This window comes from Physeter macrocephalus, chromosome 15 (genome assembly GCF_002837175.3).
Source record: "Physeter macrocephalus isolate SW-GA chromosome 15, ASM283717v5, whole genome shotgun sequence".
In the NCBI taxonomy this organism is placed as follows: domain Eukaryota; kingdom Metazoa; phylum Chordata; class Mammalia; order Artiodactyla; family Physeteridae; genus Physeter; species Physeter macrocephalus.
The window spans coordinates 31,710,321-31,722,615 of record NC_041228.1 but is presented as its reverse complement, the minus strand read 5'-3'; the positions used below and the strand labels follow the sequence as shown (position 1 = coordinate 31,722,615).

Genomic DNA, 12,295 nt, shown 5'->3' with positions numbered 1-12,295 from the left:
GTTCATTTCTTTTTGAGGACTAGGTAATGGGGGGGGTACACAACAGTAAGCCAATAAAGGTACTGGTAGACACTCCACATATTAGATAATCCATTTAAGAATAGGAAGTCAGCATCCCCTTTTGTAATTATGTAAAAAGATGATTGGGATTTGGAATTTCGTTTATAAGTTTGAAATCTGGAATTGGTTCATTTTATTTGCAAATGATTATGAGGTTGAACAGCACACACTCTACTTGGATCCTGTGTAGTGAATTCTCATATGATCAGCATAGATAATAGACTATTTCCTTTCCTACTTAAAAAGCATTTTCAAAAGGTTTGTAAATATTTGTTTCTCAGGAATCCATTTATCTTCTTCCTCAGTTCCAAAAGAACTATTATGGGGTTACAGAAAAAGATGATAAATGAGCCCAAGGAGCCTGTGTTTAAATTGTCCCACTCTAAGGTTGTACTATTATTTAGTAGACACGCAAAGTCTTTGTAGGCATTAGAATTAACTGATTAGGTACTGGATTTTTTAACGCCAGAATTTTGAAATGAGAATAAGTCAGTCATGGAGCTATTCTGCCTTTTATTTATCCGTAGTTAGGTCCATATGAAAATGCAATGTAACACGGAAGAAAAATAGTGGAAGACATTCCTTTTCAAAGGAATGGCCTGGACTTCAGCCGCTCAATTCCCTTTCAATTCTGAGGGCCCGGGGAGCGTGGTCTGTAATCGTATACAAACCTTGTAACAAAGAAAGCGACAATAAAACCCATCTGCTCTTAGTTATTCTTGTGCACAATACAAGGTAAAACCTGGAATGAACCATGGGGTCTTTTGATTAATTGAACTTAACTGATGGTTATCCAGAAACTCTGTTTTATTACAACCTTTACTGAAATTCTCAATTGAAGTTTATGTTCAGTTTAAGTGAACATAATGGAACGTATAATTTAGGACGTTATAGAAACTCTGCATCATCATTCTAAATGATAAAGCTCATTACATACATTGTATAACTCCAGAGATGGAGATATAGAAGATGAAGAAGTCTGTATTTGATGCGTACTGACCTCAATTTCTTACAAAAACAATATAAACAGAAAATATACCTGACTACCCTATTACATTGTTTGTTTTTGTTTTCTGTATATTTATATTTACATATGTAATCATAGTATAGATATGATTTTATTGTGCTTGTAAGAAGAAATATTTTCCATACTTCTAGATGGTTTTATTGATTTTAATTTTGCATTCTGCCCTGTAGTCTCTTAGCTGATTTGCTACAATTTATCTAAACATTCTATTTTAAGGCATTTGGCTAGTATTTAATTTTTATAACTAACACTGAAAGGACTAAATTAATGCATATAGTCATTTACTTCTTTTAGGTTTTTCTGGAAGGATAAATTTCAAGCAGTAATATTAGTGGATTAAAGGATATATAGTACTTTTTAGGAGGTTAGAGTGCAGAAGGAAAGGATAAAGAAAAACACTTTTATAGCTTTGGTATTAGAGTTTTAGAGTTCCTACATCCTTAGAAATTCTAGAACTCATTGACTCTGGAATATCAATGCACGTTTTTAGGCAGGGAGTGATATCATCAGACATAATTTGTACAGAGGCTGAAGGCAGGCAGCCCACCTGAGAGTCTGTTAAAGCAATTCAGGTGTGCAATAATGATTTCCTGGGCCAGGGTGGGTTTGAAAATGTAAAGGAACATGGGAACCTACTCCTCATTATGTATTTATTCTGGGTGCTCTGGGAACAAAAGGAGACAGAAGGTTCCACTCTAAAGTTTATGAAATACTTGAGTAGTAAAGTTATTCAGAGAAGAAATATTAGATAAATAAAGGGATAGAGTACTGTAGATTGATTTAAGTTAGATAGGAAGGCTTTTGTATTGACTGAATCTTAAGCTGAAAGTTTAAGGAAATGGAAGATTATTGGTAGGAAGGAGGGAAAGATGGCTCTCAAGGTAGGGGAAGAGCAAAGAAAAAATTAGGCAAATTCTATTTCTTTTTGGGCGCTGAGCAAATGAATAAATTCTCACCTTAGTGCATATTTTAGCACATTAGGATTTGCTTTATTCATTCATTCATCTATTTATTAGTGATTTTGGGAGGATACAAATTTAAGTCATACTTTCTCTGATATAAAAATTACTATATTCCATCTTATTTCAAAGTTGTGAAATGAACATCAAATCTAACTAGAATATTTAGGTACAAATTCAATTTTGTACTTAAAGATCCTGACTCAGAATCCTTTCATTGGGATCTGGGCTGCTGTGAAATTGTGCCCACTGTCTCTACATATCAAATGATTAAATTTGGTTTACAGATAATGTTGATTAGAAGTGTAAATAATGAAATCTGGAATATTTAATAGGAAAGAAATATTTCTTTATTCCCCAAATCAAATATTAATCTTCTTTAAAATGTATGTTCAGATTATTGCTGTGAAAAAGATGGGGAACCATTTTTCCCTTTAGATAAAGTGGTCCAATTTTTATATAAAAACAAAACTTACAATATTTAATTGGTGGAGAAATTATTTAACCAAAATGATTGCAATTTGCCTAGGACCCAGAAGCCTCACCAGCCTTTGGGGAGCTTGTTAGAAATGCAAATTCCTGAACTCAACTCCAGACCTACTGATTCAGAACCTTGATTGGTGGATTTTAACAAGTCCTCCAGGTTGTTCTTACCTACACTGAAGTGAGTAAGCTGCTAATTTAGAGGACTTCTTATACTAAACTTAATTATGGCTAACTGGTGCCTAATCTAAACTTTAGGCTTCTCACATTTGGGACCGAGCCTTGGGTACAACATGGGTAGTGTTGCGTTGATCTTGCACACTGCTGGATGGTTTAAATGTTCCTTCATAAAATAGCATTTTAATTTTGTGCCCATAGTAGAAGCTTGGTTTAACAGCTTTTAAATTCCTAACCAAGATATGCTTGCTTCTTTCATTATATGCTTTTAAATGTGTTTTTTCTATATAGTAACAATCTCAATTATAACTTACATAATTACTAGGACATAGTTTTTTTTTTAAACCCCTTCAGTGAACTTCATTAGAGATAATTAATGGCATTTATGATATTGGCAACACGTAAGCCCACACCATTTCAACGCTAAGGAAGGGCACGACTTTAATTTGTAAACAAGTCTAGGCAGTGCTCATTTTTTTGCATTTTGTTTTTCACTTCTTTTGATGTGACTTTAAAAAAACATCCAAAGTTCCTATTTTATCATCTTTCTTTTCCCTCTTATATACTGGCTATGCTGATATACTTGAGCAGATGACAATAAAAGTCAGGATTTGGCTTTCTAGTTATCTTTTCTCAGTCTCCATAAATATTGCCATAAAAAGCAGAGCTCAAATTGTAGTTAAGGTTTAACCTTGCACTGTTATAGAATGCCTTTTTGCTTATTGAAAAAATCTTTAAATGTTAATATTTAAACCTTATCTATCTGCCTACCTACCTACCTACCTACCTACCTACCTACCTGATTATCTATACCAGTCAGTTACAGTTAGGGGAACTCATACAGATTATTTCACTCTGAAGAGCAACATTAGTGTTGTTCAAATTTTGTTCAAATTGGGAACAAGTTTATTTACCTGAGGAAGATAAGTCGTATTAGTTGGGTTCTTGGTTTGAGTCACACTACTACCTAAGCAAACATGTAAATCTTCAAACATTATGGTTAATAATCTTTCACCTTCCTAACTTGGTCTTTTTCTAATTATTTTCTTGGACTGTCAAAATTTTGCTTTCCAGAAGCCTTTTCTAGTTCTTCTGAAGGGACTCCTTCCTGTACTGTCATACTGCGCACTGTGTGTGTCTTTCTCTCACCATAAATCCACTCTGGGCTCTGTTCAGATGTCACCTTACTAGAGAGGCCTCCCTGACCACCCCATATAGGATAGTGTCTCCTTCCTTTGTCAGTGGCTGTCACCTTACTCTGATTTATTTTTCTCCAGAGCACTTATCATCACCTGAACTATGTACTCCATGCAAGCAAGGACTTTGTTATTCTTGTTGGATTGTTTTAAACAGTCTATACACAAGAACCAGGAATTATCTAGCATTAATCTTCTTTCTCCCTCTTCTGAAGTGTAAGTTCCATTAGAGCTGGGACTCTTGCCGATTTTATTTCTTGCGATGCCTCCAGAGCGTAGTACGGTGCCAAGCAATTGTAACCAACCAACAATAGTTGGCGGATGGATAAATATGGAAGTGGACAGTAGCAGAAACAGTGGGTTTTGCGCGTTAGTGCATTTGTGTTACTCATTTGCTACTTACTAGTCTTCATATTAAAGTCTTATATCAGAACTCCTATGTTAGCTGTCTTCATATTGCCCTTTAGGTGTTTATTTAAATTTTTTTAAAGGACCAGAGTTTCTACTAAATGTTAAATTCTGAAAAATTGTTAGTTTTCAGTTTCTAGTATGTTTCATTTGAATTTTTTTTTTTTTTTTTTTTTTTTTTTTGTGGTATGCGGGCCTCCCTCTGTTGTGGCCTCTCCCGTCGCGGAGCACAGGCTCCGGACGCGCAGGCGCAGCGGCCATGGCTCACGGGGCCAGCCGCTCCGCGGCATGTGGGATCCTCCCAGACCGGGGCGCGAACCCGGTTCCCCTGCATCGGCAGGCGGACGCGCAACCACTGCGCCACCAGGGAAGCCCTCATTTGAATTTTTAATACATTTTAAAGCATCAGTAAACTGTGACTTAATTATACAGGTATCATAAAGATTTGGTTGTGACAGTAGTCTGATGAGTATAACTACCCACTTCCTGGACCATAATTGTCCAGGAAGTACCAGTAGTGGTACTTTAAGTAAACAAGTCTATAAAAGTAAACCTCAGTGGAGAGCTGTCATGAGAGGCTGGTCCAAAGGCAGCAAACCACTTATGGATGCTAACTTTTTTACAGGAAGAAATGTGATTAAGATATGTTAAATGGAGATCTATACAAAACCAGTGAAATTGTTAAAATATTCAAATATGCCATATTGTAACAAGAAAACACTGCAATGCACTGAAATCAGCAGTAGAACAGCTGTGTTTTAAAGGACAGTACTTTGAATGTCACTTGACAATTTGCTTTCAATTAGAAGTAATTTACAGGAAGATGCCCACAAGCTAATCTTTACAGGATAATTAAGTTCCATTTTCTTTACTTTTAATTAAAAAGCAGAAAAGATTTAGCTGATCTATAAAAAATGTTCTGTTTAAACATTCATCAGACTTCACACTCTTTTTTTGTTATTTGTTGTAGCAGATGTTATCAAAAGTGCAGTCTGCTCTGTTTTAAACCCTGAGTATTTGGAAAATGAAACATGAGTTGCAGTAAGCATGTACTGGTGAGGTATGATCATTTAACATCTGTATGTTCAAAGAGGGTAAAACAAATACTGCTGTTCCATTCCTTAATTGTGTTCTGTCTGATGCATTTAATTGTTCAACAAAACCACATACATTAAAATGAGAAGCGGTGCAACTTTTGAATTTTAAACATTATATGTAGTAGGATGATACTTAAAAAAACCTTTAAGTGTTTTAAAGTGTCTGTAGATTCAAATGTAACATGTTATTTTATTGTGATTTTAATGGTTTAAAACGACACTGTATTTTAACATGAGAGTTTACTCATTGAAAAGATGGGAGATTTAAGGTGACATTCTAAAGTCATTTAAAACTTTATTTCTTGTATTAACATAGTTTGTAGCATCATTGCTGTTTTCATGTGACAAAATAAAATATGTTGATGTTTGTTGATGTTTGGTTCTATAAATCGCTATTACAGTGACATATATATGCACATATGTGTGTATATATATGTATATTATTTTTTACCTGATGAGAACTGAATGGTTGGATTTGTCATGCTTACTCTTGTATCATACTATATCTTGTATCATATGGTGCTAAGGAGTTTTGCACTGAAAATTCTCCAGTCAAGAATTCTTTAATCCAGTATTTTGGTATTTGTTTTCCTGTTCTTTTTTTGGCTGTTTAATCGATCTGTTCATGTTGGTAATAGTTTTGTTTTTTTGGACTCTTGAAGATTTCCATAACTTGAAAAAAAGTTGGGACACTATAGATCAGTATACATAAAATTTTTATAGTAATAGTTTCATTCACTATGACTTTTGTCAAGCAAGCTTGATTTTCAATTTTCTGGTCAGTGAGTACCTAAAATTTAAAGATGCTATTAAAGTTACCTATTTTTACTTACTTTTACTTTCTCATTTTATTTCTCTCTGTTTGAAGGAAAACTAGAAATAGCAAGAGAGCTTGCTCACAAGGCCATTTATTTATTTGCTTTTGCCATTTAGATTTATATATGTAGCAAATATGCCTAAAGGCACTCTGACCAATACAGTTTAGGAGACTGCAAAATAAAATAAAGAAATGCAATTTATTCCAGCATATATTATAAATTTCAGGTAGGAGCTTAATTATAATAATCACAGTGCATTCATTTGAATGGAGTATGTGTTTGAACATGTAAATGTCATCAGGTTCTGTAATGAACTGGCAAAAATGTGTGCTTCTCTTATTGAAAGGATAACACTGGGAAAAGATTAAGCATGCCCTGTCTCCCTCCCTCTCTCTTTTATTTTTGGTAACCAACACCTGGTTTGATTACATCTTTTTGAACTATAAAAGCTATACTATAAACTCCTTACATGGAAGTTTTTATGAAAGGGAACTATGACAAACTGTGCTTAAACTTTCCACTTTCAGAAGGATTCCACCTTTTTTTTGTCATCCCATAATTCAGACTTTCCTTAGTAAAGAATGAAGCAGTTTTGTTCATTGTTCGAGAGAGAGCAGTGATTTCCCTTTGGTGCTTGGTTTTCAAGTTTGACTGCTTTAGAAGAACAGGACAGAGTCTTATGTATTCACGGTGCTCCGAGGAGTTATCAGCTGACCTTAGGTGTGTTTGCCTTGTTCATTGCACCTAAGGCATTGGCTTGTACATGATTGGTCCTCATTAAATATTTATTAAATGACTGAGTGGTCAACAGTAAAAGTTAGACGCAGCTCCATTGTATTCCTTGCACACTTTTAGTGGATTCCTTCTCATTCCTTACTTTTTCTTTTTTGTAAGATCAAAAGGATCTGTGATCTAAGAACCTATAAGCGATTATGTTGCTTTTCACCTCCTCCAGGCCTGCACTTCTTATAAAGGTAGGTGCTGTGAATATTGAAACTATACATATAAACCAACATATCAGAGAAATATATATATATATATATACACACACACACACACACACACATACACACATACATATGTATATATACATGCACATGCACGGAAATACCTTCCTAATTTCAGATAAAAAAGATGGATTTTTTTCTTGTCCAAATTTAGTTATTTTCCTCGGCAGTTGTTATAGCTTATGATCCCTCCCACAAACACACAGTTGATTACTGTAATGCTTTTAGCTTTCCTCTGTTTCTCCTTGTTACCACTTCACCCTTCTCCACACTCAAGTCTACCAGCTTGATCTTCCAAAAGGAATTTTCAACATGGTTGTGATTGCTTAAAAGTCTTCTGTGCCTCCCTATTACCTACTTCATTAAGTACAACTTCTTCTGCCTTGGTTTTAGGACTGTACATAATTTGTATTACTTTCCCTTTCTCAAATTATTTCTCCTGTTCTCCAGCTCATACAGAGCCTCTGCTTCAGTGAGGCAGGAGGGCTCCTCCTACACCCCTCCCCCAACACACACACATTCACTTCAAGTCCCTGCTTCTCGCTTTTTGTTTGTAAAAAAGGACCTGCCTTTTCCCCTCCATCATCTAAATCTTTCTCATTAAAAAGGTGCATCCTCCAAGAAGCTTTCCAGTATTCTTCTAATCCATACTAATTACTCCTTTTTATATTTCTATTGCAATAATAGTGTCAGGCATTTTAAAACTTGTTTTCTATATTATAAAATATATATATTTATTTATGTTAGCTTTGTCTCCCTATGAAGAGTGCAAGCATTTTAAGGACAGAAAAAGAAATAGTTCTTATGTCTCTTTTGCTTTTTTGTAAACCTTAACTTTCAAAGCATGGTGGTAAGCAGGTGGTAAGCATTTATTTCATGTTTTGTTTGACTTTTAAAAACAGACTATACATTAGAAATTCATAACTAGCTATATAAACATACTGGGAGAAATATTGAATAATATTTTCTCATATATTTTGAACAAGCTTTTTTCTTTTTTTCAAAGGCTTGGAAATTACGTTTTATATTTGTTTCTAGAAAGATACTCTGCCACTTTGGAAAAAATATATTCTTTAAGAAAGTAATTACCGCTAGCCCGAAGATAGGCATAAATCATCAGGTTTTAAGAACTATCATTTTAGTTCTCAATAACTCATTTTGGAGCTAGTACGTTAGTGAAAGGAAGGATGTGTAAGTCATCTATCTCCTTAACCATAGAGTGGAGTGCCACCCTGCCACTGCCTCTCACTGGGTTCATCAGCGCCTTTACATATTTGTAATTACCCTTCCATAAATAGTTTGCAACTTGACCATACCATTTTGCCACTCTATTAGAATGAGGCACAAGGTCCGAGTTGAAAGCAAAATCCTTAATGAATTTAACAAAATTAAGCAAAGAGCTTTAGGTTATAGGAGCAGAGTTAATGGATTCAGCTGTTCTTTACTCTCACTTCAACCAACACATTCTGCGTTCATTTTCCAGATGTGAACCACATTCAGTTAAAATGGAGTAAAATTAATTTTGTGAAACTGTTATATCACCCGTGGAGATAATTGGCGATAACCTAGTGTGTCACAAAACTCGAGCTAGAAAATCAGCATTTATGGGGTTGGTTTTAGTAACTATGTTGGGAAAGGATTTCAAGATTCATTTTTAATGCATATTTCTCAACTTTTGCTAGGGTTCTTTCATGTGACTTAGCTGTGACCAGAATTGGATTGTGATGGGGTCCTAGAATGCAGAGGGGACCAATCCCAGAACCAGAGACAGTGCATGACAGTTTCTCAAAATGTGGTTGGTCCATGGACCAAAGCCATCAGCAATACCCAGAAGATGCTTAACAAAACAAATTTGTGGGCTCCACCCCAGACAACCAACACAAAATCTCTGTAGATGGAGCCCAGGAATCTGCAGGGTAACGAGCTCTCCAGTTGAACCTTATATTGATACTTGCTCAAGTGTAAGAGTTAATGGTCTATGGAACCCCAGAGGTCAGCTCATGCATTATCAGACAAACCTATCCTCCATATTTCAATTGAACAATCTATATCTAGTGATTTTTCATCTCTTATTCATCATCATAAAATGCTGACAATTTGAATCAAGTTTTTTTTTCTAATATTGGTCATTTCACAGTTTTCATCTGTATTCTGAAAGGTATTCTGAATTGATTCATCTGAACTGATTAAAATGTAAACTACAGAGCTAGATCACTATGATAAGCTGTGGAAATTTCACAGTCTTTTCTAAGAACAAATGTGTGTTTTGTTTATCTTTGTGTCCTTCCAGCCTAGCAGAGAATGAAAGCAACTGAAAACAACCTTATTCTGGCCCAATTTTGCCACTTAGGTTTGTTTCATTTTGGCATATGGCCGTGTTCTTTCAACATACAGGAAACTATCTGCAGAATGAGTCAGATTTCAGATTCTTCGAACAACTTGATCAGATGGATATTTCCCTGAAGGACAGAGGTTGTTGATCTCCTACAATTAACTGTTTTTACATATTTAGATGTTAGACAAGTGACATGGAGTTCTATATTGGTTATAATACAGGACTTTTAAAATAACTTGAACATTTCTTGAAATCTTTGTTTTCACAGTGTGCTACATATATATGCTAGTCTTATATTGATCTGTCTAGCAATATCACATAAATAATGTCATTAATTAATGTCATTTAAAAATATAGATTACATCAACTTTTACACTTACATGAACCCTTTTTGAAAAATGAACTTTCATAGTAGTGCTTTATAGAAATTACAAGTTTATAATAGATTCTGTATGTCTGAATGTGTATGTGTTTATGATATTCTTAGAAATCCTACAATATATTGTAGAGGGTATAAAGATAATTTTTGGCATTGTCAATTTAGTATAACTTAGATGTGAGACACAATTACAACTTGCAAGGCACTGAGAAGTAAAATCATACTGGATATGAACTGTTAAGTATTTATTTAGGTAGAGGTAGAATTTACCCTGCCAGAATTTTTTCTCTATCTCCTTAAGTTGTATAATATTATGAGGTGACTATAATTATACTGGATCTGGGCTGACTGATCCTGATACTGGTGCTGTCTGTATTTTACGTCTAACCGATTGTATTGAATTTGTGTTATGTCTGCTACATACTGAAAAGTTATAATGCCCTAGAGGGTTATTACTATTAGTGATGCTGAGATACTGTGAGGATAGTAGGCTCTCCTCTTCATTTAGAAAGACTGAGATTTTAGCATGCTTCCTTTTTTTTTGCTACATTTTGTTTATTATGTTCATTTATTTTAATTTTATTGACCCTGTTTAAATACTTATCCGTATCATAATGCTAGGCTCTTGGAGGATGAAGAAGGCATACTATGAAAATGAAGCACAGTTCCTTTCCTCAAGATGGTATTCCCCGTGAGTGACTAAATGCCAGTGTGCCCAAATATGGAAGTAGCATTCTTAACTAACCTGTTTGTAACTTTGGCATTTGTGTGCCATTTAGTTTAAATTTGATAAATTTGATTGCTTGATTCCCAGAATTTTGCTGCAGAGTTCCCTGGGTTGGAAGTGGGGAGGGTAACCCCTAGATGGGAAGTCACAAATAAAAGTTTTGTTTTACTTTGTTTTCTTCTGGTTTAACTGTTGATTTTATTATCTAATGATATTTCCCAAGGCAGCTAGTTCTTTTTTTTTTTTTAATTTTATTTTTTGGCCACGCGGCATGTGTGATCTTAGTTCCCTGACCAGGGATCAGACCCATGCCCCCTGCATTGGAAGCACAGAGTCTTAGCCACCAGACCACCAGGGAAGTCCCAAGGCATCCCGTTCTGTTTAGAGCTTCGGAGGGTGCTAAGACACCTATCACAGGAGAAAGTACTATTGGCCAATTTTTTTTTGCTTTGCTTGTTTACTTTGTCAAGAGATTTATGAAAGTGCTCCAGGATGAATGTGTGTCTCCAATCACATTTATATGGTTCTTTGAAAATCAGGCTTCTTGACTATTTCATGTTTACTAAAATACTTCTTAGTATGTCTTTTAGGGTTTTAGGTCCTTGATGAAGTTTTAAATTATGTTGTATTTATTTCATCTGTGACACTAGCGGTGTCTTAAGTATTTTTTTCTTTATCTCTTTGGCTTACTAACTATATAGAAAACATTTAAATTTGCCCGGTATGGGTGGCCATACAATCAAATGTGCATTTTAAAAGATCATTTGATACAGTGGCTCTAAGGTGGAAGCATTGCCAAATTATTTGGTATAAAAGTACTTGTGTAACATGTCTTCTTTGAACTTTACTTTTATTTTTTCAATGAAGGAAGGAATGAAGAAAATGAATATTTATTGGGTGCTCTTCCTGTACCGAGTATTGTGCTATATACTTTAATTCAGATTATCTCATATTGTCCTTATAATGACACCTCAAGTTAAGCTCTGAGAAATTAAGAACATGTGTGAGATACAAACGCAGCACTGTCTAACTCCCAAAGCAACAGTGTTTCTACCACGACATGTGGCCTCTTGCGTGAGGCTATGTGCTAACGTTTTGTGGAAGGTGCAGTAATCAATGACATCTAGTTCCTGCTTCTGAGACACTAACAAAGGATTGGGAAAGACAGATAGCTTTAGTAAAAACAAGGCATGTGGAATCCTAAGGAGCTGTGTGGACCATGTGCTCTGAGTGTATAGGAAGGAAGAAGACCCATTGTCTAAGGTCAATTTTTCCCTCCTCTAATTTTCTCAAAATTGTTTTAAATAACAGATGAATAGGTATTGCTCGGTGTGTGGTTTACAGCTTATCTTTCTGCTTGCATTTTTCTTGAAAACTGAGTTAACATATTTTCTTTTTCAGAGAAAAAAAAAAAAGAGGAGGATACATAGTGGGCAAGAGATAGGCGTAGTCAGCACCAATTCTATACACTGGTTTTAGCTTCAATCCAGAATTCTGACTCTAGATGGAGATTTTTATTTGTATACCTTTTTTCAAAATTTGGGGACACTTAAAATGCATTTTTTCCCTATATATATGAGCTCCACTTTACTAAGACAATCTTTATGGTATTAGTAGTATAT

General features: G+C 34.9%; 1 protein-coding gene across 1 annotated transcript in view; it reads left to right on the top strand.

The window, feature by feature from the left end:
* ZFPM2 (zinc finger protein, FOG family member 2) overlaps positions 1-12,295 on the top strand; it is a 478,247-nt gene that overhangs the window by 31,619 nt on the left and 434,333 nt on the right. The gene's annotated exons all lie outside the window — the stretch shown is intronic.